This window comes from Dermacentor albipictus, chromosome 9 (assembly GCF_038994185.2).
Source record: "Dermacentor albipictus isolate Rhodes 1998 colony chromosome 9, USDA_Dalb.pri_finalv2, whole genome shotgun sequence".
NCBI classification, from domain to species: Eukaryota; Metazoa; Arthropoda; class Arachnida; order Ixodida; family Ixodidae; genus Dermacentor; species Dermacentor albipictus.
The window spans coordinates 39882027-39906562 of record NC_091829.1 but is presented as its reverse complement, the minus strand read 5'-3'; the positions used below and the strand labels follow the sequence as shown (position 1 = coordinate 39906562).

The window sequence follows — 24536 nt, the reverse complement described above, 5'->3', positions numbered from 1 at the left end:
ACGAGACTGATAATTCCTGAACATTTGTCTAGCACACAGAGGTCACCGAGGAATAGTGAAGACCAAACAATTGATTAGTGACAAAGTGTGGTTTCCGGAGATTGATAAGAAAGTAGAAACAGCGATAAAAGACTGTGAAACATGCCAGAAAACCGTGGTTGAAAACAAGACATCACCACTTCCAAATGAACCACGGCAGTCTGTGGCAGCAGACTTTGCCGGCCCCCTACCTGGCAACAAGTACATTCTAGTGGTTGTCAACGAGCACTCACATTCTCCTCTGACAGCAGCACTCTCCTTGCTAAGTTCAAAATCTGTGACAGAGAAACTAAGCAAAATGTTCACAGTGCACGGAATGCCACAGACACTAAAGACAGACAATGGACCTCCCTTCTTCAGGAAGGAGTTTGCAGAGTACATGAAATCTTGTGAAATTCACCATCATCGCGTCACTCCTCTGCGGCCTAAAGCCAATGGAGAGGTCGGAAGATTCATGAGAAATGTTAAAACGCTGGTGAAGAGTGCTGGTGCTGAGCAGAGAGACTGGCAAGCGGAGCTAAATGAATTCCTTCTAAACTACAGGGCGACACCTCACTCAACAACCGGTTTCACGCCTGCTGAACTGCTGTTTGGATGAAAGATCAAAACAAAGCTTCCGGAAGTTCCTGAGAAGCGCATGCATGCGAAGCTGGCAGAAACAGACCTAAAGCAACAAATGAAGGACTACACTAATGACAGAAAAAACGTGGTGCCACACACAATTCAAATGCGAGATGCAGTACTCCTTAAGCTACACTCGCCTCTCTTCCATGAGACGGCCTACGAGCCTGTCCCCTACAGGGTGACAAGAATTAAAGGGACAGCTGTAACTGCTGAGCGAGATGGCAGGAGAGCTTTAAGAATTGCGTCGTTCTTCAAACGTATCAAAGTAGGTCAGCAACATAGTGCAGCACTCGAAGACTGGGATGACTGCATCACTCCGACAGGTGATACAGGGCGACACACAGAGTGACACTCCCAGGGTGATAACATAGGGTCAATATCCTTTTCACTTGGAAACAACGAACCATCTCAACCGAATGCCCGACGAAGCCCAGACCGTCAAGCCCGCAAGACCCAGCCAAAGGTTTTTTCAGATTTCATCATCGGCCAAGTGCAGACTGAATAAAAGCCTGAGGGGATGTAGCATTGCCAAGAAAAGCCAACATACAAGCAGCGCCCCCTACGCACATTACAGAAGAATCCCGGGGCAACAACTGGGCTGGAAAGAGGAGGGCGACAGGTAGCGCGGGGCTTGACGGAGAGCGAAATAAACATTCCTTTGAGTTTTATCTGAGGCTAGTTTTCTTATCTTGAACAGAGATAACTCCCATGCCAGGAGCAGACATTACATTATCCACCTATACATTTGCACTACATTCTTTTAAGTGCTGCATGCCAGGCACCAACTGAGCCATAAATTAGTTCTTTGATATATTAGTATACTATTACTAATCAATTTGTTGGCTCATGCTAGCATTTATTTCTTGGCACAGTTGTGCTTATTGCTTATAAATTCAGAAGCATTTGCATCAAAACTTTATTATTGTTGAAACATTTATTAACTGGTTGATGTACCATGTCATTTGCTTTCAGGTTCCTGAACACAGCTATGCTTTCATGGAGACACCACACACACTGCAGAGGAAGCGAGATTGTTCTTCAGCATAAGCAGCCACTGAGAGAAAAAGACTGAAGTTCAGCCATCAATGACAGCGTGGTCGCAAAGTTAAAGTGCAAACATTCAACGAGATTATCAACAACCTGTTGTTTCTTCTTTCTTTCGAACTTTTTTTCTGAGGACGCTTCTGTTATGCTTGAAAAGTGCTTCGCAGCTGTTCCTCTAGAAGTCACGAAGACTTTACTGAATAAAACACCAACTGGACCCAGTGGGTCTGAGAAGTTGAGCAGAGAGAAGTTTTCCACAGTACTGCAAATGTTCACCCTGAGACTATAATTCTATTTCAGGCAAAGCCTATGCCTACATTAGAGAAACTTTTGGTTGCTCGTTGCCTCATAAATCAACATTAACAAAGTGGCACAGTGCCCTAAACAGTGATCCTAGTTTTTACAGGAGAAGCAATGGATGCCATTGAAGCAAAGTCTAAAGAAGCTAGGTTACAAGGCAAGGAACTTCCTTGCAGCCTTTTTGTTGATGAGATGGCCATAAGGAAGCAGGTTGAATGGGACGGCAAAACTTTCTGGGGATATCTCAACATAAAGACCAACATGGATGATGACAGCAACAATGTAGCAACAGGAGCCATTGTCTTCATGGTTGTATCCCTTGACTCCCACTGGAAAATTCCTTGCAGCTATTTTCTGATTGATAGCCTTTCTGGGAAAGAACGTGCTAACATTGTGAAGCTTTGCCTGAACAAGCTGCACGATGCAGGAGTGTGTGCAGCATCACTATGTGATGGACTGCGAAGTAATTTTGCCATGTTTGCAGAATTGGGCACATCGATTTAAAATGGCTGTGCGAAAAACCTGTCATTTCCACATCCAGCTACTTAGGAAATGTGCACCACTTGCTCGATGCCTGCCACATTATGAAATCGGTACAAAACATCTGGTCGCACTTAAATGCCTGAAAGAGACATCTGGGTCACTAATAGCATGGAATTAGATTTGCCTTTTGCATAAGCTGCATGGGATGGAAGCCCTTCGTGTTCCTAACAAAGCTGCCTGCTGTTTATATAGACTGGCAGAAGCAAAAAATGGAGGTGAACCTTGCTGCCCAAATCCAGCGTTGCCGATGCTATTGATTTCTGCCGTGAAGACCTTTAGCTTTTTCAGTTCAGAGGATCAGAAGCGACAGCAATTTTTATCAGATTATTTGATCGGCTGTTCGAATGTCTTAACTCTCGCAAGCATATTTCTAAGGGGTTCAAAGCACTGCTCCGCCCTGGCAGTAAAGGCATACAAACTGGTTTGAGAAGGCTAAAGACTACATCAGTGGCCTTACTGACGCATTAGGAAAACTTATTTGCGAGACAAATAGGAAAATCGCTTTCCTTGGATTCCTAGCGACCACTGAGAGTACCACGCGTCTTGCACGTTCACTCCTCCTTGGAGAAGCTCCGCCCTTGTGCTATTGTACATATATACAAGCTCTCTCAAGATCACATTAAACTCTTTTTTAATGCTATGCATTCCAAAGGGGGCTTCAACAACCCCACAGTATCACATTTTGTAGCAGCCTGTAAGTGCTTTGTTGTACATAATCATGTAAAGGGTGGTTGAGGGAATTGCGCATGCCTTGATGACTCACGAATTTCATATATAAGCAGTCAGATCAGTGCTCCAGATGAACTTGATGTCACAACAGAGAAAACAAATGGCACCAATGATTCCCTAGAAATCGTCGACTTTTCAAAGGAAAGTGAACGGAATGTCTTCCATCTTCATCTATATATGTGGCCAATACTACTGGCTATAGTGCTGGCTTGGTATGTTGAATGGTACAGTGAAAAATAACTTACTCGCCATGCCAGCTCGCTAGTTTCAGAAACGTGCTCAATAGCACTTTTGAACAGAAAAAACAATCTTGGTCTCATGAAGCCGTTGTAATCCACTTCTTACAGGTGTCAGCTCACAGAGAAGGGAATTCGACAAAGAAAAGCTGGTTGGGAAAAAGCTTCCTAAAAACAGATACATTTCTGCAGTCGTTACAGTGAATGTAATGAGTCATCTTTCAGGACAGCTTGAGAAACTCTGCTCAGAACTCCACGAACACATGCTCGAGTCAGCAGCAGACTCAAACCACTTTGTGCGCCTTGTGAAGTGTGTTACTGTATGCTATGTAAAGGTACGGATGCACTACATGGCAGAGAATACGACTGAGAAACTGTCCAGATTCAACGTTCAAGAACGGCTGACCAAGCTCTTTCTTTTTACCAAGAACCAGTAGTCGGTATTAAGTTGGTGCACAAAGAAAGCTGCCAGCATTTTTTTCTTGTATAATAAAGAAGATGTTTCCTGCATTAACCTATATCCTTTGTACTACTTCCTTGCACAACTGATAGAGTTACCACATGAACTGAAATAAATCCACGAGTTTACTTAGCCAAACTTTTCGTTATTCACCACTGCATTTTTGCTATGTGTTAGAGAAAGGACATCAGTCAGGAGTTATAACACAGTTTACTGTAAACTGGCTATGGCAGTCAAGAGCATGGTTAGCTTTAACCCCCTCAAAGCGTAAAGCAGCAGACACCTCCTCCTTCGACAAACTGGCTGGCGTCTCCTAACTTCTGGTGACTTCACTTGCATCCGCTGTAGGTAGCGGCGATGTGGCATCAAGCAAAACTATAGTGGAGATCAGTCAGTTATCTACATAAAAAATCTTTCATCATGCTTCTGTGCCATGCAAATGATGATTTTTTGAATAAAATGTTTACTTTGACTTAACAATACTTCTCCATTTTACGCAACTTCTTCCTGAGAGCCTGTAAAGTATTCACGAGATATAAATACATGAATGAGTAAACAAATAAATATTGTGGTTTGCCTTAGCATTCCAGCTTCCACCAGCAGCATGACCTCTATAGAGGTTTGATTACTGCTCACATGCTGCAAGTTCATTCTGACATGATTGACCGTTATTCCACTTCCTGGGAAAGCAGCAAAGAAAGGCTAGTTTTTAGCCTCATTGGTTCCGCCTGGTAGTCGGCGACAGTGGAGCCTGCAAAATACAAGTGAAATTAACTTTCAGAAGGTGTAATGAAGATCCTGCCATAATGTCTTGAAAAGAAATCTGTACGCAAGCATCGGCACAGGTTTCACTGTTGCCGTGGGTGTTCTACTTCCTATGTTTGCAAGGCACTCTATGCACACACGAGAAGCACGCACAACACGCGCGCACGTGCGTGCTTTCAGCAAGCACGATTGCTTACATTTTTAACAGTACGACGAGGTCGAAAGGCGGTCTCCAAATTGCCAGTGCTGCGTCGACGATGTTACTTCCAGCAGAAACGGCGTTGAGTGGTGGACGAGCTGAGGCACGCTAATAATACGCATTTCTTTGCGACGTTCACCAAACTTTCCACAACCAGAGACAAGGGGAACGCACTCCACGGCATGAAAATCGTTGGTCCGCATTTGGCTGGTGCGCCACGCATACAGTGCGCTTGCGGCGAGACGCAAGCTACCTTCTGGCACTTTTGTGCACGCGAATAACGTCACATTTCATTACAGGAAACCTAAAACACACGATCAAGCAAACACATCCAAGGAGTTCACACTACGAGGTGGGAATGTTGGCAAGTGCAGACTTCGGATTGCCTTCGATCTTCTGACTAGTGGCGTTTGCTTTCGGCGGTTTCCTTTCGGCGCAGTAAACAAAGATAAATTAAAATATTTCCGCGTAAAAGCGCATTTTCTCAAGCAGTATTGTATAAAATGTACTACAATAGGTTGCATGACTTTAAGGTTGAAATGGTTTACCGCCGGAGCACACCAGGGTATGCATTGTTCTTCAATTCTGCTCCGAATTTAGCAGCAGTGCATAATTATTTATTTATTTTTTCAAAAGCAATAACAAACGTGCATGTATAGTTATACCAAAATACTCACCAAATATTTATGGAAGTGAAAATTTTGTATTCCGAGAAAAGTGTTGCGCCTTTGAGAGAAATGCTAAAGCGTCGTCTGCTACAACGAACGCGATATTTTTCTCGCAGACGGTAGGCACTTGCGAAATCCCTCGCTCTTTCGAGAGGCTTCGTCGGCTCTCACGATTGCTTAAAGTTTTCAAGTACTTCAAGCACATCTGCTGCAGTGCTAGATGGGACGCTTGTGGCCTCTTACGAGTATGCTTAATTACATCCTATGTTGACGTATCGCTTCTTCTGACGCGCGAGCCAGGAGCTGCTATGGCGTGGCTTACCCGTTTTGCGATCGCAGACTACAGCCAGGAAGCAGCAACCTTTCCTACCACAAGTAAGTTTAATTACGTTCTCCAATGTCCTGAAACACACATTTCGATGAGAACATAAACGAGCAATGTGTAATGCCCTCAGTCAAATGTGATTGTCAAGCCACTAGAATTACAACTGACTGCGTAGTAAACAAAATATCTTATGCAAGCAGTGAGCCGTCTGTCCATTCCACTCTCAATCACTTTAGTAGAAAAAAGTTTCTGGTAGGTTATTAAAAACCCAGTACATGTGCGCAGCTAAACTTTAAATGTTTAAGGCTCGAAGTGCAAATATAAGCATGTACAAGAAGATAAACTGCTGTAGCAAAGCAGTAAGTTGCATCTACATACTGACCACGCAAAGAGTGACTGAACAAAATGTTTTACGTGCGTACGGTAGGAGGAGAGAGCAGTGTGGATCAGAGAGCAAACGGGGAAACCCAATAGTCTATTCGACATTAAGAGAAAATAATGGAGCTGTGCGGGCCATGTAATGCGTAAGGCATATAACTGGTGGACCTGTAAACGCCGGCCCGATTAGTCATCCCGCAAGATAGCGTCAGTCGATGCAGAAATGCGACGCATTTTAATGAAAGCCCCACAAGCTAGCAGCTCTAGCCTGATCAGCCGCCTGTTTGACTTTACGCGCCTTCTGCAAAGAGAAGAGGTCCAGGTGGTGCTGCCGCCTGACGTAAATTTATGAAAATAATTTTCTCACGTTTGTTATAGCCTCCGTGATTTGGCCACGGCTTTGGCCTCCGTGATTGGCTCCCTTTCATTAGAATGGATCATTCCTTTGGGCTTCGTTGCTTCCGAAAGCTTCCAGTATTGCGTCATTACATTGAAATGGTTGAAGTGATGGCAAACTACATTCTGTCACAGATGTGCAATTATGCAGTTTTCGACCTGACGCCCGAACATCCAGTTCGCGTCAACTTACTTTTTTTACTTATTTATTTTTTCCATAAACAGCAGCCAAGGAGGTGCTGCCATCTGACGTAACTTATAAAAAGTGTTCGGGCGCTCATTTTGTTTCTCAGCTCCCGCCAGTTATGAATGCTCACTTCGTCCCCCGGCCACAAACGGCGATTTCTAACGCCATCTAATTGTTCGCTTTCCAATGGCTCCCCACTGCAGCTTGCGCACATTAGACAATCGCGTTCGGAAAGGTCCCGTATAAGTGGATCATTAGTAATCTTTCATGACATGGTCCTGCAAACTCATGAAAGCCGATTCCCGTCTCTTTTCTAAATATGTTGGGCTCGGCGATTTGAAAGGCCTCGTTTTTTTTACAGGTGTTAAACTATGCTGCTTACGAGCTGGCGCTGCCACATTCGTGACGTTGGCACTATGTAGTTCCTTGCACGTCTCAGTTAACGTGCCTTTCGTGAAAGAAAAGTTGACAGCTATGTGCTGCCACAAAAGGCGAGTTGAAATGCTCTGTCGCTGGTTTGGCTTCGTGACTGTACGTGTTCTCTACCTTGACTGTGCCTAAACTCCCAGGATAATATGTAGGGGCCACGAATTTCTTTCGGGGGCAGCCATCACCTCCTAGACTAGAAGGCCGGAGTGCTCGGCGAGTGACGTCACGGGCAAGAGGCCATCGGCACGCTCGGGGATACGGGTTCAGTGAAGGGATCGCGGCTTGCTTGACCTAGCAGCCGTATGCTTTTATTGACCACTCCACACGTTTTCTTCAGTCGAAACTGCGGAATGAGCAGCAGGCACCTTACAAAGCATTTATTTAGAGGCACAGATACAAAACAGCTTTGTAAAGCTTGTGCATGTATTGATGCCAGAAGCTTTTATAGCGTCGCGCTTTGTCATCTTTGTAATGTACGTTTTTTGTGAAATATTATTTATTATACCCCATACTTCATACCTATTACTTCAAGTAAATTGAATTTATAAAAACCTCTCTTTCCGTATTTTGTACTTGTGGTTTTTACGGAACGGCAATGACGAATGTAATGCACTCGATTAGCTTCACAATTGCGTATGAACGGTTTTATTTGGGACACATGTATTTATTACAATCTAGATTATGGTAAAACGAATGATTTCGCTTTCGACGCACTAATTACCGCAGTCCACCAATTTACAACTCAAATGAGTTTAGAAATGGGATATAAAACATTGTGCAGCTATTTACACGAAAACAGCTGCCTTATTGCGCAGTTTCAGCTTTTCTCTTCCTTGCCTTAGTATTGGCATCCAATATTTTGTCATTCATCTTGCAGCAGTAGTTCTTCTATAAAATATTCGTGCTACACTACAAAAGGTGCCTTAACACAAATTTAGATTTGTCTATCCTCGCAGGCGTCGAACTCTGAGAAATCATCACTTTCTGTAAATGCACTTGCTGTAATTAAGCAATTAACCTTTCCGTATTTTTCAAAAGTAACTATTTAAAGAAGTTCTGAACATCTAACCCTGGAGTGCGCTAATACAATGAAGTCTGCACGTGGTAGCGCCCTAATCCAGGCACTCTGGGCTTCTTCATCTTGCCAAAACTTGAAGACATTATTTTTCTGCCTTGATTTGTACATGTAATTGCTCCGGCTATTGAGCACGCAGCAGTTATTAGGCATATCTTGGCATGGCACTCCACATTCCGGGGCAATGAAGACTCGCTGTACACACAATCGCAAGGACAGCACAAGTGTTGAGACTACATGCACTGGTCACGTCTAGAAAAAAATGTGCATTCGGAAGCATGCCGGGACTTGTTTAACCCCGAAGCTATTCAAGGAGCGGCAGGGCTCCTGGAACTAATTGAATTGTTGTCGCCGCTTTCGTCCCCTCGGTCTTCTTCGAATAGCCGGCGTTAACCATTGTATATCTTCCGCGCTTCATTTTCAAAACTGGTGCGCCGCTCGTAGCTTCGTAGCACGCTGCACGGAACTTCTATGTTGGCCTCTTGTGCGTGACGTCGCTCAAGGGGAGAGGGTCAGCCAGAAGGCCTTAAGTTCTCTAGAGGGTGTTGGGGCAGCACCCACGTGACTCAGTGCGGAGAGGGGGAGGATGGCTGGGAACTTCGCATACTGACGAAGAAATTTCGGGTCTAGAGAGGGGGGTATAGGGACGTGGCCGGTTTCCCATCCTCCTGCTACGCCACTGATTACGCCCGGACCTATATTCCGGTACTGTGTAGTGTACCTCTTTACCTGTGCAGGGTTCGTGCCTATGGCTGGGCTGCAAACGAATTGGGAGATACGGTAAATGCAAGAGCTATTTAGCACGTTACAAATTACAGAAGAGAGTATAGCGAATGAGAAATAAATGAAATATTATGATTTGTTTACTTGTGAACATTCAATGCACACATTTAAAAGAAGTGTTGACGACGGAAGCAATTAATTACATTCGTTCAGTGTCTTTGATGTATTTGAGCTTGCAGTAACGTCGAATGAGCAAGTATAGCCGCAAAAAGAGTCAGAAACTAGCAGCACTAACTGCACGTTTGAATTTACACGCATTTTGTAATGAGAAGTGAACTAGGAGGTTCTGTGCGTGACATGAAATACAAAAAAAGAATGTTTTGTCGCTATTATAGCCTGTGTGATCTGGCACTGCCATATGCGCCACGACGCAGGTTTCGCTTTGCAGTTCCTCCTGCCAGACCTGAGTTTTCGTTGGATCGAAAGTTTTGATGAAGAAACTAATGCAACACCCCCCCCCCCCCCCCGTCAACTGCTCCACCGCCCCATGAAAACTTTCCGCCTATTCATTCGTTCTCTGTCTTTGATGCACTCGAGCCCAATATAGCGGACAAAATAAGTGAGCATAGCCGACATCAGAATTAGAAACTAGAAGCACACAAGCACAACAAAGGAAGTTGCATGTTTGAGTTTACGCGCCTTTTGTATTTAGAAGCGGTCCTGGAGGCGCTGCTCATAGAGTAATAAATACCCTAGAGGGAAACGGGGAGCTAGTGTCTTCGGGGTTTGCCTTGTGCGTTTCCTCAACCATTATGGAGATGATGGCAAATACAGGCTTTGGATTGCCTTCGATCTTTAGACTAGTGGCGCTTGCTTTCAGCGCCGTCAACAAAGCTATATTAAAACATTTTTCACGTAAAAATCTAATTTTACTTTGAAGAGTTTTATATAACGCACAGGACATTCCATAAAATTTGTACAACTTTGAGATCGAAGCACGGTTTACCACCAGGGCACACCGAGGTACGCTTTGTACTACTATTCCGTTCCTGATTAAATGTCAGGCAATAATTAATTATTTATTTTTACGAAAGCAATAAGAACCGTACATGAACTTGTACAAAAATAATCATCAAATACTTATGGAAGTGAACATTTTCTTTTCTGAGAAAAGTGTTGCGCCTTTGAGAGAAATGCTAAAAGTGTCGTCTGCTACAATGCTTGCTCGTTGCGAACGCCAGATTTTTCTCGCAGACGGTAGGCACTTGCGAAATCTCTCGCTCCTTCGTCGGCTCTCACGATTGCTTAAAGTCTTCAAGTACTTCAAGCACATCTTCTGCAGTGCTAGATGGGACGCTTGTGGCCTCTTACGAGTATGCTTAATTACATCCTACGTTGACGTATCGCTTCTTCTGAAGCGCGAGCCATTATGGCGTGGCTTACCCGTTTTGCGACCGCAGACTACAGCCAGGAAGCAGCAACCTTTTCTGCCACAAGTAAGTTTGCGTTCTCAAATGTCCTGAAACACATTTCGATGACCACATAAACAATCAATGTGTAATGAAGCCCGCAGTCAAATTTGATTGGCAAGCCACTAGAATAACAACTGTCTATGTAGTAAACAATATACCTTATGCAAGCAGTCAGCCGTCTTTCTATTGCACTCTCAATCAGTATAGTAGAAGAAGCTTCTGGTAGGCTAATTATTAAAACCCAGCACATGTGTGCAGCTAACCTCTAAACGTTTAAGGCTCGCAGTGCAAATATAAGATGTACAAGAAGAAAAACTGCTGTAGCAAAGCAGTAAGTTGCATCTACATACTGCCCACGCAAAGAGCGACTGAACGAAATATTTTACGTGCGTACGGTAATAGAAGAGAGCAGTGTGGATCAGAGAGCAAACGGGGAAACGCAATATTAGAAAATAATGGAGCTGTGCAGACCATGTAATGTGTAAGGCATGTAACTGGTGAACCTGTAAACGCCGGCCCGATTAGTCATCCCGCTAGATAGCTTCAGTAGATACAGAATATATCGCTATGCATTTTAATGAAAGCCCCACAAGCTAGCAGTTCTAGCCCGATAAGCTTCCCGTTTGACTTTACGCGCCTTTTGCAAAGAGAAGCGTTCCATGTGGTGCTGCCGCCTGACGTAAGTTTAGGAAAATAATGTTTTCATGTTTGTTATAGCCTCCGTGATTTGGCATTGTCACAGGCCAACGGTATTTCTTTCCCTTGCAGGCTGCTTTCGTTAGAACTGATCGTTCGCTTGGGCTTCGTTGCTCCCGAAAGCTTCCAGTAATGCGTCATTACATTGAAATGCTGGCAAACTTCGTTGTGTCACAGGTGTGCAATTGGTGTGCAGTTATGCAAGTAGCAGTGCAGTCTGCAATTATGCAGTTTCCGACCTGGCGCCTGATGCATCAATTTCGCGCCAACTTACTTTTTTATTATTTTTTTTCCAAGCGAAAGCCGCCCAGGAGGTGCTGCCATCTGACGTAAGTTATAAAAACTGTTCGGGCGCTCATTTCGCTTGTCAGCTCCCGCCAGATATGAATGCTCACTTGGTTCCCCGGCCACAAACGGCAATTTCTAACGCCATGCTTTCCAATGTCTCCCCACTGCAGCTTGCGCATATTACACAATCGCGTCCGAAAAGGTCCCGTATAAGTGTATCATTAGTAATCTTTGATGACATGGTCCTGCTAACTCATGGAAGCCAATTCCCTTCTCTTTTCTAAATACGTTGGGCTCGGCGGTTTGGAAGGCCTCGTTTTTTTTTACAGGTGTTAAACTATGTTGTTTACGAGCTGGCGCTGCCAAATTCCTGACGTTGGCACTATGTAGTTCCTTGCACGTTTCAGTTAACGTGCCTTTCTTGAAAAAAAAGTTGGCATCTATGTGCTGCCACAAAAGGCGAGTTGAAATGCTCTGCCGCTGGTTTCGCTTCATAACTACGTGTTCTGTTAACTCTCAGGATTACGGGTAGGGGCAGCGGCGGAGCCAAGAATTCCTTTCGGTGGCGGCACCCACTTGACTGGGTGCGGCGAGGGGAGCGAAGGGGGAGGATGGCTGGGAAGTCCGCATACCAACGAATAAATTTTGGGTGTAGGGAGTGGGGGTAGGGAAGTGACCGGTTTCCCATCCTCCTGCTACGCCACTGATTACGCCCGGACCAATATTACGGTACTGTGTAGTTTACCTCTTTACCTGTGCAGGGCTCGATCGTGCCTACGGCTGGGCTGCAAACAACTTATTGTGAGATACGGTAAATGCAAGAGCTATTGTGCACGTTACAAGTTGCAGAAGAGAGTATAGCGAATGAGAAATAAATGCAATATTAGAAAATTTTACTTTACTTAGAAGAAGTGTTGACGACGGAAGCAATTAATTACATTCGTTCAGTGTCTTTGATGTATTTGAGCTTGCAGTAACGTGCAGAATAAGCGAGGATAGCCGCCAAAAGAGTAAGAAACTAGCAGCACTAACTGCACGTTTGAATTTACACGCATATTGTACTAGGAGGTTCTGTACGTGACATGAAATACAAAAAAAAATGTTTTGTCGCTATTATAGCCTGTGTCATCTGGCACTGCCATATGCGCCACGACGCAGGTGTCGCTTTGCAGTTCCTCCTGCCAGACCTGATTTTTCGTTGGACCGAAAGTTTTGATGAAGAAACTGATGCATCCCCCCCTCTCCTAAATGCTCCACCGCCCCATGAAAACTTTCCGCCTATGCATTCGTTCTCTGTCTTTGATGCACTCGAGCACAAAACAGCGGACAAAATAAGTGAGAATAGCCGACATAAGAATTAGAAACTAGAAGCACAAGCACAACAAAGGAAGCTGCATGTTTGAGTTTACGCGCCTTTTGTTTTTAGAAACGGTCTTGGAGGCACTGCTCATAGAGTAATAAATACCCTAGAGGAAAATGGGGCGCTAGTGTTTACGGGGGTTGTCTTGAGCGTTTCCTCAACCTTTATGGAGATGATGGCAAATACAGGCTTTGGATTGCCTTCGATCTTTAGACTAGTGGCGCTTGCTTTCAGCGCCGTCAACAAAGCTATATTAAAACATTTTGGCGTAAAATCTAATTTTACTTTGAAGAGTTTTATATAACGCACAAGACATTCCATAAAATTTGTATAACTTTGAGATCGAAGCACGGTTTACCACCAGGGCACACCGAGGTACGCATTGTACTGCTATTCTGTTCCCGATTAAATGTCAGTCAATAATTAATTATTTATTTTTACGAAAGCAATAACAACCGTGCATGGACTTATACAAAAATACTCATCAAATACTTATGGATGTGGACATTTTCTTTTCTGAGAAAGGTGTTGCGCCTTTGGAGAGAAATGCTAAAAGTGTCGTCTGCTATACGACGCCTGCTCGCTGCGAACTCGATACTTTTCTCGCAGACAGTAGGCACTTGCGAAGTCTCTCGCTCTTTCGAAAGGCTTCGTCGGCTCTCACAATTGCTTTAAGTCTTCTAGCACATCTCCAGCAGTGCTAGCAGAAATCCCCGTAGCCTCTTACGAGTATGCTTCGATTATTATATTTTACGTTGACGCATCGCTTCTTCTGAAGCTCGAGCCAGCAATTGTTATGGCACGGCTTGTCGCTTACCAGTTCTGCGACAGCAGACTACAGCCAGGGAACAGCAACCTTTCCTACCACAAGTAAGTTTGCGTTCACAAGTAAGTTTGAGCACACATTTCAATGAGCACATGCATAAACGAGCAGTGTGTTAATGAAGCCCTAAATCAAATTTGATTGTCAAGCCACTAGATGTACAACTGCCTATGTAATAAACAAAATGCCTTATGCAAGCAGTTAGCCGCCTTTCCATTTTCCTCTGCAGAAAAAAATTATTGTTAACGCAGCACATGGGCGCAGCTAAATTTTAGAGCTTTAATGCTCGCAGCGCAAATATGAGCACGTACAAGAAGCTCAACTGCGGTAGCAAAGGAGTAAGTTGCATATACATACTGATCACTTAAATAGGGACTGAAAGAGTGATTTTGCGTGCAACGGTAAGAGAAGAGGATATGTGGATTGGAGAACAAACGGGAAAACCCGATATTCTATTTGACATTAAGATTAAATATTGGAGCTGTGGAGGCCATGTAATGCGTACGGCATATACCCGGTGGACCGGTAAACGCCGGCCTGATTAGTCATCCCACAAGAAAGCGTCAGTAGATGCAGAATCGCGACGCATTTTAATGAAAGCCGCACACGCTAGCAGCTCTAGCCCGATCAGCTGTCCGTTTGACTTTGCGCGCCTCTTGCAAAGAGGAGCGGTCCAAGTAGTGCTGCCACCTGACTTCTATATAGGAAAATAACGTTTTCACGTTTGTCATAGCCTCCGTGATTCGGCATTGCCATGACGCCACAACATTGGTTTCGCTTGTAGGCTCGTCTCGGAAGTAATTGTTTACTTCTAAAAGCTTCCAGTAGAGTGTCATTACGTTCAAATGGATGAAATGCTGGCAAGCTTCGTTGTGTGACCGGTGCGCAATTATGCAGTTTATGGCCTAGCCCCTGATACTGCTATTTTAGAAGCTTTAATTCACCTCTGTAGGTGCTTTATTATTTTTTTTTGCACGCATATGTTTCTCAGGAAGTGCTGCCATCTGACGTAAGTTCCGAAAGGTGTTCCGGCGTTAATTTCGCTTCTCGGCTCCCACCAGATATGAATGCTGATTTGTTTTCCCCGGCAGCAAAGGGCAATTGAAACGCCATCAAATTTGTTTATTTCAATTGGCTCCTTTTCACAGCTTCCGCTAATGAGGCAATCGCGAGTAGGAATTGTTTATTAGTATGATTGTATGACTGGGCCCTGCTCACTCACGAAAGCCGATTTCTGTTTCGTTCGTAATTTCTAAAGATGCTGCGCTGGGTGGTTTGGAAGGCCTCGTTTTCTCACAAGTGGCAAATTATGCTGTGTACTATGTGATATAAATTCACATAGTATGATCTAAATTCGTAATGTAGGTGCAAGTTCTTTGCATGTTTCAGTTAACGTGCATTTCTGGAAAGAAAAATTGTTGAGCAGGTGCTCCCACTTTACGCAAGCTTAAATGCTCCGTCGGTGGTTCAGGTGGTTTCGCTTCCTCACTCTACGTACCAGCCTGGATTAGCCGTGTGTGTCTGTGTGTGTTTGGGAGCGGGGGGAGGGGGGGGGGGCGTGGCGTTTCTGCTACTCCCCAGCTACACCAGTAATAACGCCTATATATACTGCGCAAGGATATTACCTGCGTAGGCCTCGTGGCTTCGGCAGTGCGGCAAACGATTTGTGATATGGAGTACGGGAAAGAACTGTTTGGCACCTTACAAAGTGCAGAAGAAAGTGCTGAAGGAGGAATAAGAAATGCAACACTAAATGTTGTTTACTCGCGGATGGTAACATTATATGACTGACTTAACTGAAGAGGCAATATTTGACGATGGAAGGCATCAATGCAATTTGTTCGTGGTCCTTGATATATTTGAACACTATATAACACACAAATTAAGCGATAATAGCCGACATATGAATGAGCAAGAAGCAGAAGACGGAGACCAAGCTGCATGTTTAAAGTAGAAGCGTCATCATCACCTTCTGCCACGTGATGGTGAAGTAAGAAGGGAATATTAAAAAATGCTATTACGCTATAATAGCCTCCGTTATCTGGCAATTCCACGGCTCCATGATGTAGGTTTCACTTGTCTCTCGCTAGAACTGTTTGCTCACAAAATCTTCCAGTGAAGCGCCATATTATGTTGAAAACGTTGAAATGCTGCAAAACTTCGTTGGGTCGCAGGTTTCCAATTAATCAAGTTACGACTTGGCGCCGTATACTGCTACTTCACGGTCTTTGCATCAACCTGCCTTTTTGATTTTTAAAGCAGAAGCTGCCCCGAATGTGCTGCCGTCTGACGTCTGTTGCAAAAAGTTTTCCGACGCTGGTTTCGTTTCTCGCCTCCCGCGAGATATGAATGTTCACTTGGACTTCTCTGTCGGAGGGCTGCAGGGCACACCTGCCGTACCATTGAAGCTGAATACCAGAAATAGGGACATCGACAAACACCGTCTCTAGCGGTCACTCCTGCAAAGATGCGCGTTCTCTATGGGACAGTGTCATTTCTCGCGAATAGCTTACTATAAAAGCAAGCTTTCAAAAACAAAAAGAAAAAAAAATGCCCCGGGCAAATACGTTCTATGCGCTTAGCTCGGTCTCCTCTTAAAAGGAAGCTTGAGCTCGGGTGCTCGTATCTAAATACATGTAGAAGGAAAATTCGTTTTTCTCGGCAACCAGTGCACCAAATTTGACGATGTTTGTTGCATTTATAAGAAAAACTTATTAGATTCTAGTGACTGTTGGTTTCGAATTCTTCATTTTGGTTGTCAATTCCTTATTAAAGATTCACCGAAATCACAAATTTTCAGAAATCTAAACTATCAAGTTTAAAGCTGTGGAACTCAGCAATGAAACATGATATCACAATTCTGTGAATTGCACCTAATAGTACATCTACAGCGGAAAAAAATTTCTATGTTACACGTGAATGTCAAAAAAGTTAGCATTATTGAAATACGGCTTTTGCAGAATCCTTTTACACAACGTAACCAATTCACGTAAGATACGAACTGACACACCGAATTTGTCCGCTTTGACTGTTATAATAGATACCCTTTACTGAACAGCGACATATGTGCTTGATGCAGAGCTATTAGGTTGTAAACGTCGTGCTTCTATTTTTTAACTTTCGAGTTTTTCAATATATTTTAAGCAATGTTAAGGTCCTAAATCGAAATTCCGTTCCAACAGACACTAGAATTTAGCTTTCGCTCTCAAATGCAACAAAGTTCATTAAAAGCAATCCGGGGGTTATCCCAGAAAAGCGTTTCTGCGCTTTACATTTAATGGACTTGAAGAGGGCGCGTCGGAGTTGGGCGCGAGCTAAAGCTTCCTCTTAAACAATTTGTATGGGGATCAAATACATGAATAAGAACTGCATTGCCATTGCTAAAGATGCTGAAAAATAATTCTTGAACACTATATACGCCCCGCAAAACACGTAAAATATGTATTTTTCATAAAAGAATATACTTGTATGTGCCAAAAATTGTGCCCAAAATAACTTATATATATGCTTCCATGTTTTTTCGCTATTTAGTAAGTAAAGAAAATATCGCACGAACTTTAGAACTATATCAGTTCAAATCCAGCAAAGCAGTACATGCCGCTGATATGAAAAATGTAAAAGCCATGAAATTAACAAGCTCAGGACAAATATTGTAATGAAACTTTGCCATTAAAGAACCTTGTTTAGAGTCTTGTACATATGCAACGGCCGGAGAAAAATCTCAATGGCACTGTCATTTCTTCCAATATATTACGCAGGAGCAGCTGTAACAGGTCGTGTATCCTGAGTAATTGCACCGAATTTAGAGCCGCAACAGAGAGCACGTATAAAAAGCCGGAGTTCTGCAAAATAAACGAGGGCGAGTCAAATGAAAGTCAGCCAATGCGAATATATGACAAACGGGGTACCTTATTCAAAAGCAGTCTCCGTGATCATTTAGGCACTTGTCCCGTTGTCTAACGAGTCGCGTGATTCCCGTCTCATTAAATTCCTTGGGTTGCTGTTTCAAAAAGGCTGCAACTAACTCTTTCACGTCATCGTCCGACACAAATCTGGTTCGCTTGAGCTGTTTTTTCAAATGCTCCAAAAAGTGGAAGTACCAAGGCGGCAGGTCTGGGCTGTATGGCGGATGTTGCAGCGTTTCCCACTTAAGCATTGCCAGTTTTGTATTAACCACATAAGCGACGTGGGGACGGCATTGTCGTAAAACAAGATGACCCCATTCGGCAATTTTCCACGTAGCTTGTTCTTGATTGTGACACGCAGCTGATCTGGTGTTTTGCAATAACGAAACAAATTGATAGTCTCTCAAGATTTAGAATTCTATCAGTAATGGCCCCTGACGATCGAAAAAAGAAAGTCAACAACACCTTTCCGGCGGAAATGACGGCCTTTCCTTTGTTGGGGGTGGTGAATTCTAATGTTTCCACTGTAAGCTTTGCTGTCGTGTTTCAGGCTCGTAGAAGTGGCACCATGGTTCGTCCCCGATCACAATTGGAGACAGGAAGTCGTCACCTTTATTGTGATATCGGATCAGATGAGTCAAGGCAGCGCTGAACTTCTCCGTCTTCTGGCGGTAGTTCAATATCTTGGGCAACCATTGCGCACACAAGAGCGGATAACCGTCATGATGTTCATGAATCATGGCGTGACTAATGTTCACACGCTCTCCCAGTTCATCAATGCTTATCCTCCATTCTTGTCTCATCAGCTCATCAACCTTTGCAATTTTGGTAGGGGTGATTGCACGATTGCTTTGCCCCGGCCTTGGATCTTCTTTGCAACTTTCGCGTCCTCTTTGAAGCGTTTGCTCGAACGCTTCACAGTGGCCAATGAAATGAAATGTTCAATGTACACGGCAGCCATACGGCGACTAATTTCTTTTTGGGAAATACCTTCAGCTGTCAAAAACCTCAGGGCACCACACTGATCAACTTCAAGAGCGTCCCTTATGCACTCAACCATGTTCAACCCAGTGTATGAGAGCATTAAAAAACTTTGATACTCACACCTGCGTGTCACTTTTGTAATAGAGAGATGCCTCTGTGTCACGTGCATGCCTTAGATAATGGACCGAACAATTATTCCGCGAGGTTGGTTGGCTCACTGTAATTTTTCTTGCCTTCGTACATTAGAAATGCGGAGACAATGGAATATACAAATGCGAAGATACAGCTAGATAAAAGGCAAAAACGTGTCACTGGAAACAAAGTTCACTGCACGTATACACAAAAACCCGCAACAAGATATTTAAATATACGTATAAGTCTCCAATAAATCTACTTAACTAAAGAAGTCACTGTATACAATGCGTCAAGGCAAATAAACATGTTGCGCAATCAGAGATTCACAGAATCCTAGATCTCACTTCCATTCCATCCACTGCCCCCGATGTATCGCGCGCGACGGAAGGCGGTGCGCTTGCTCCCCGCTTTTCTCTTTTGCGCACACAAGACTGAGTTACCATCGTCGTCTCACCCATTCCAGCCCCCCCCTCCCCTCCCCCTCCCTACGCTTTCACTCGCACATACAGCATGCGGCGCGCGATCACGATGTTGTCGCCCTTGGACTTCATACGAAGCATGAGGGCGACAGCCGGAATGCGCCTGGAGTGTCCACATAATTGCTATCGCAATACTATATAATAAGACTATCCGGCAACTGAACCGTCCCGTGGCCCATTACTGTCCGCAAAAGAAGTGACAAAATGGAACTTTCACCATACGACAATTTGCTGCGCCACAATAATGTCTTCTTTCTTTTCTTTTGTGGCGCCGGGGCACCGAAATGAAAAAGCGCAAAGTATGTTGGCCACAGTCGAATGCCTACTTTGGGCACCTAATGTAACTACCGAAAGAATATCGAAGAAAACATGAGACGCTTTGTCCACCGAGAACCATACGCATACTGCTCGGTATATTACACTGGCGCGACAAGACTTTCCGGAGAGGTTGCGCTCAAGCAAACGCGCTGCAATTCGTCGAATCCCCACAGTGATGGCGGCAAACCACGATAGTTTCTTTTTCTAGTCTGCTAGCCAGAAAGTGCCCAAAACTCTGCAGGCGAAAATCCACTCGGCCAGAGAAAAGCGAACGCTCACCGAAGTGCGCCGCGTGCACGGTCGGAGCAACACGAGAAAAACGCATGCGCACTCACTGCCTCTGGCAGCCCGCGGGTAGGGTAGCGAGTACAAAAATATTGAAGAGGCTCAATGTGTCTTCGCGAATAAAAGTCGAAGTAGAAAAAAAATAAATAAGAACGTAGTTACCTTGGCTGACTTTAGTGTCTTGACACGGATGCTTTGGCGTAGGTGGAGAAAAAATGTTGATATTCTTTTATGTGTCATGACGGCACAAATTAACTACCACAACGCTTCTTCTCATCCGACCTCGCTGCTAGCTTTGTCAACTTGTCTGATAGTGTGTTGATTTGGCTTGTCTCGTTGTATGATCCGATGTAAGACTTTAGAAAAGTCAGTGCACCTTTGGCGTCCAATATTTAGAGTAACGTAAAACCTACAAAGTTCCGCAATTGAAAATCTAAAGTACAACTTTGGAAATGTCAATGCATCTTTCACATCAAAAGTTTATGAGAACTTTATACCCATAAATTTCGGAATTGACATCCATGCGCTGCGTAGATTACGCGGCCTCCTCAAGATGCCGTGGCGCGCCCGTTCGCCATGAAAACGCTCTTGAAACTTTGTGCTCGGTTGGGGCTGATTGCGTTATGTGACTCCCGGTGCATGGGCACTGCCGCGAAATCCAGCCTGAGTTCGCAAGGTTCGCGCTGAAATGTCTTTTCGAGCGTTAAAAATGCATTCTAGAGAAAATTCAGAATGATTTCCGGCACCGGGAAATCCTTGGGTGGGCGGTGCATGGACAGCACGAAAAAATTGGGGGGGGGGGGGGGGGGGGGGGGGGGGGGGCTGAAGCCCCATAAGCCCCCCCCCCCCTGGCTACGCCCCTGTTTAGGCCGTAAGCTTATGACGGTGTTCGCAAGGTGAAAGGCTGTTTTGTGGCTTATCCGTGTCGACAAGCGCCGAGCTGATGATGACAGAATATTCGAAGGTAGAATGCTAGAACATATGGAATGCAGGCGTCTCCACGAAGAAAACCAGCGATAGAAACTAAACATGCTTTTTGTTTAGTAACTCCGATGATGAGTTATCAGACAGAGCAAATGAACTTTGTCGTGCAATTCTGGACGGATTGCAGTGCACTGCATAGTTCTATATCGCTGAACATTTCCTATTAATTCGATACGCCGCACTCCTTTCTTAATTTGGCCTGCCTTGCGCCAGCCGATTTCTCAGCAATCGGAAGAGGTAGGCGGTGTTTCTTGGGATGTCGTCAATGCCATGGTTAAAGAGCTCAGTAATACTGTGAATAGGCTGACCGGAATTTTTAAATTAAGTCACGGTGGAAATTACAGATCTCATTATAGTATGTAATAAAGTGTTCTGAGAGGGTCTCGAAAAAGAAGTTCGAAGTTTTATAATATTAGGACCTATTATTTTCAGGGATGGACAGGAGCATACATACTCAAAAAAAAAGCACTCCTTGTACAAACAACTATAACCATATAACAATGATTAACCTTCTATTATTCTTTCTATTAGCCTTCCGTTTCGCTATTGGGAAAAACAATGTGTGTGAAGTTATGCTGTGTGTCGCTTAAAAAAGAAAGTGACTGCATAACTCCATCTTGGACCTGGTTACTTTCACCTGTGTACCACCGCCTGAGTCGGGACCTTTCGGTCTTCAAATCTGCTCCCATGTCGTATGTTATGTCGCAGAAAAAAAAATCCCGTTTCTGAAATAAGAACCATCACAGCTTCAGTGCAATGCCCGGTACGTTGGTGTGAGTCGTCATCTTTGATAAAGATAAGAGCAGCAGGCCGTCGCTTCAAAGGAACACGTCACTCCCCTGTCTTTCTTTTTCTTTTTTTAATGCGGCTAAACTGTAGACGGTGTTTGAACCGCACCGATGGCACCGGCTGTTGGAATCTCAGCGCGGCCACCAGCTGTTGGAACCTCAGTGCTGACGCCCGTTATTGCAACTGGGTCGCAAGCCCCAAGGGTAGCGTTGGCCTGGCGGCCTGGGGCACACTGGAAGCATCCGAAGGTCCCAGCAAAGCATGAGGCGATTGCTAACAGAACAACTTGTTTATTCTAGCATCGCAAAGAGCGGGCGGTCAGGTCGACCGAAGTAGAGAGACGGGAGAGCACGTTACTCAACAGCAGAAATCGGAGCCTCTCTCCTGGCGTCCGGGGGCAGCTGCTCTTATACTCTCGGAGTTGAGAGCAAGAGGGAAGGTCATGGGACGACACCACGTGACAGCGGCGACGGACGGACTGATAGACACGTTGGGACAAGGAGGTGACGCATCAGCCGGGCCGGCGCCGGACAGACCTCCTCGCTTCACACTGGGGGAGCTCCTCTCCCTGGCTGCCGCGCTTTGACAAGCGTGGGCACACACACACACACGCACACACAAAGACACGTGGCACTGAACATGCCGGGACGCGCTCGGCGGGGCGCGCTCGCGGCCGCTCCGAACGGGCCAAAATGTCCGCCGCTTGGAACGAAGCTCCGGCGTACGTTGCATCCGCGCTGGCTTTACCGCGCGTCGTAGGCGAAACGTAACAACGGGTAATCCTGACCTTGACGCGATTCTTGCCGCGTCTCGGTGGCGGACCGAGCGTGTTATTTGTGTGTATTTCTACCGCATGGTATCAGAATACTTAAGCCCTTAGACAGCGAAAATTTTTATTCACGATCACTTCGGTGGCTGCACAAAAGGCGCAGACTATCAGTCCACTTTCAGCACACGCGCTTTCAATCTAGAATTATATTTACTAGAAACGAGCTCCCATTTTAAACGCGGCGAGAAAATCATCCACAAGTGGACCCTTACTTTCCCGATGTGTTGATGAGCCACACACCGCGACTTGTGTTCCGGATTACGACAAAAACGATAGTTAGCGCAGTGTCAGTAGCCTATGCGGAAATTGAGGAAATTGAAGTCAGAGTCACGTCAACTGTCATAAACTGCAATTAAGAAACGTGAAACAGCACTTAATAAAACTCGCAATGCAAGCTTCAATGCATGCGATTGATTTCAATTTCGCACGAGCTCAAGGGTAAATATATGCTGCATAGATTAGTACACGCAACTTCAATTGCCGCGGTGGCCTACTAACTTCGCTGTTGCACTGCTAAGCCCGCCGGCGCGGGATCGAATCCCGGTCGCGGCGGCGGCAAAATGATGGGTGCAAAATTCAAAAAAAAAAAAAAAACGTGTGTAGCATGCATTCAGCGCACGTTTGATGTGGTCAACATTAATCCAGAGTCCCGCAGAACGGCATGCCTCACAATCATATCCTGGTTTTGGCACGTAAATCACGACAATTTTATTTTAGTTGTTTAAATACGCAGTTTAATTTTTAGAATATTCATAAGAAATTTGTCCTCCAGTATGTGTTCTGGGGACGCATTTTTTTCCCATCATATAGATTGTCGAAGCAAAACTCAGTCGAATTGTGGAGGATTTAAAATGTAATGTTTCTTCTACACCTGTAGGGGAAATTTCGTAAGGACTCGAGAACATACAATTACGGAAGCGTTTGTTCGCAGGAATTTCCTGGATATATGCATGAAATGAAAATCTCAGATACATTGCCCAGATAAGTCTGTTCCCAGCGCAATTCATGCACTGCATTAATCAAACAATGGAGCATATAAAAAAAAATTGAACGCATGAGTCGGAAAGTAAATAAGCAATTTATCTTCATAGATAATGAGCAGTTGGGATATAATATTCAGAAGCTGGTTAATGGTGTTGTCATTTGAGCAATGAAGACTAGAGACTTTCGTGCACAAGTAAATTACGCCTGGTCTGCTGCACTGCTCCGTGTTGGTGCCGCCTTCTCTTGCTTTTCATTATATTAATAATATTTGTGATGGTATCGAAACCCAGATACGATTTTTTCAGAATGATTGTGTATTGTATGCAAGGGTATCTGATGAGACAGATTTATCCGTTAGTCGACGACCTAAAGCGCATAGAAGAATGATGTGTCACTAATAGCAGGCATTCGAAGATAGATAAATGTGTACACGTTACCATTATTTAAAAAATGAAAAAAAAGAATCAGATGTAAGTATTTTTGAAGTGGCCATGAAATTTAAAAAATAATCATTTAGTCAAGTATCCACGTGTTCTGCTGTCAGACGATGGTTATTGGTCAAAACATGTTAATACCACAGTTAATAGTACTTACTAAACAGCTTTCATTCATTGATTCCAAAATGCGAAAAGACCCGTGTACTTAGATTTAGGCGCACGTTAAAGAACCCCAGGTGGTCGAAATTTGCGGAGTCCTCCACTACGGCGTGCCTCATAAGCAGAAAGTGGTTTTGGCACGTAAAACCCCATAATTTAATTTTTTTTCATTTATTCCAGGAATCTCTTTAATAATAATAATAGCTGGTTTGCACGTAACTACAATCTCCCATTGCCTATGGTTCATTCTAACTATGGAAAAATGACATCGTCATTCGCGGCCATAAAACTATGGAATGCTTTAACTAACACCATTACATATTCATCCTTTCTTGCATTAAATCACGCCATTAAGCTTTTCCACATGTATAACTTAGTATAGTGTGCGTCGTTCGTTACACTACGTTTGTCAGTGTACTTATGCACGACAGGATCTTATATTGACGATTGTTTTTTCATTTGTTTACTTTTCTATCTTGTTCTTTGCGC

At 44.3% G+C, this 24536-nt stretch overlaps 1 protein-coding gene and 1 long non-coding RNA gene across 5 annotated transcripts in view; one reads left to right on the top strand and one right to left on the bottom strand.

Annotated features, from left to right (window-relative positions):
• Positions 1-1946, top strand: part of LOC135916514 (alpha-crystallin A chain-like) — an 84689-nt gene extending 82743 nt beyond the window's left edge. For both annotated transcript variants that reach the window (XR_010568952.1, XR_010568953.1), the window contains exon 2: positions 1636-1946. The gene's annotated coding sequence lies outside the window, so the exon portion shown is untranslated. The remainder of the gene's footprint in view (positions 1-1635) is intronic.
• A 2472-nt stretch (positions 1947-4418) lies between these two features.
• LOC135916520 (uncharacterized) overlaps positions 4419-24536 on the bottom strand; it is a 42512-nt gene continuing 22394 nt past the window's right edge. For all 3 annotated transcript variants that reach the window (XR_010568962.1, XR_010568961.1, XR_010568963.1), the window contains 2 exons: positions 10564-10639; positions 4419-4726 (listed from right to left, as the gene is read on the bottom strand). This is a non-coding gene — a long non-coding RNA (uncharacterized lncRNA). The remainder of the gene's footprint in view (positions 4727-10563; positions 10640-24536) is intronic.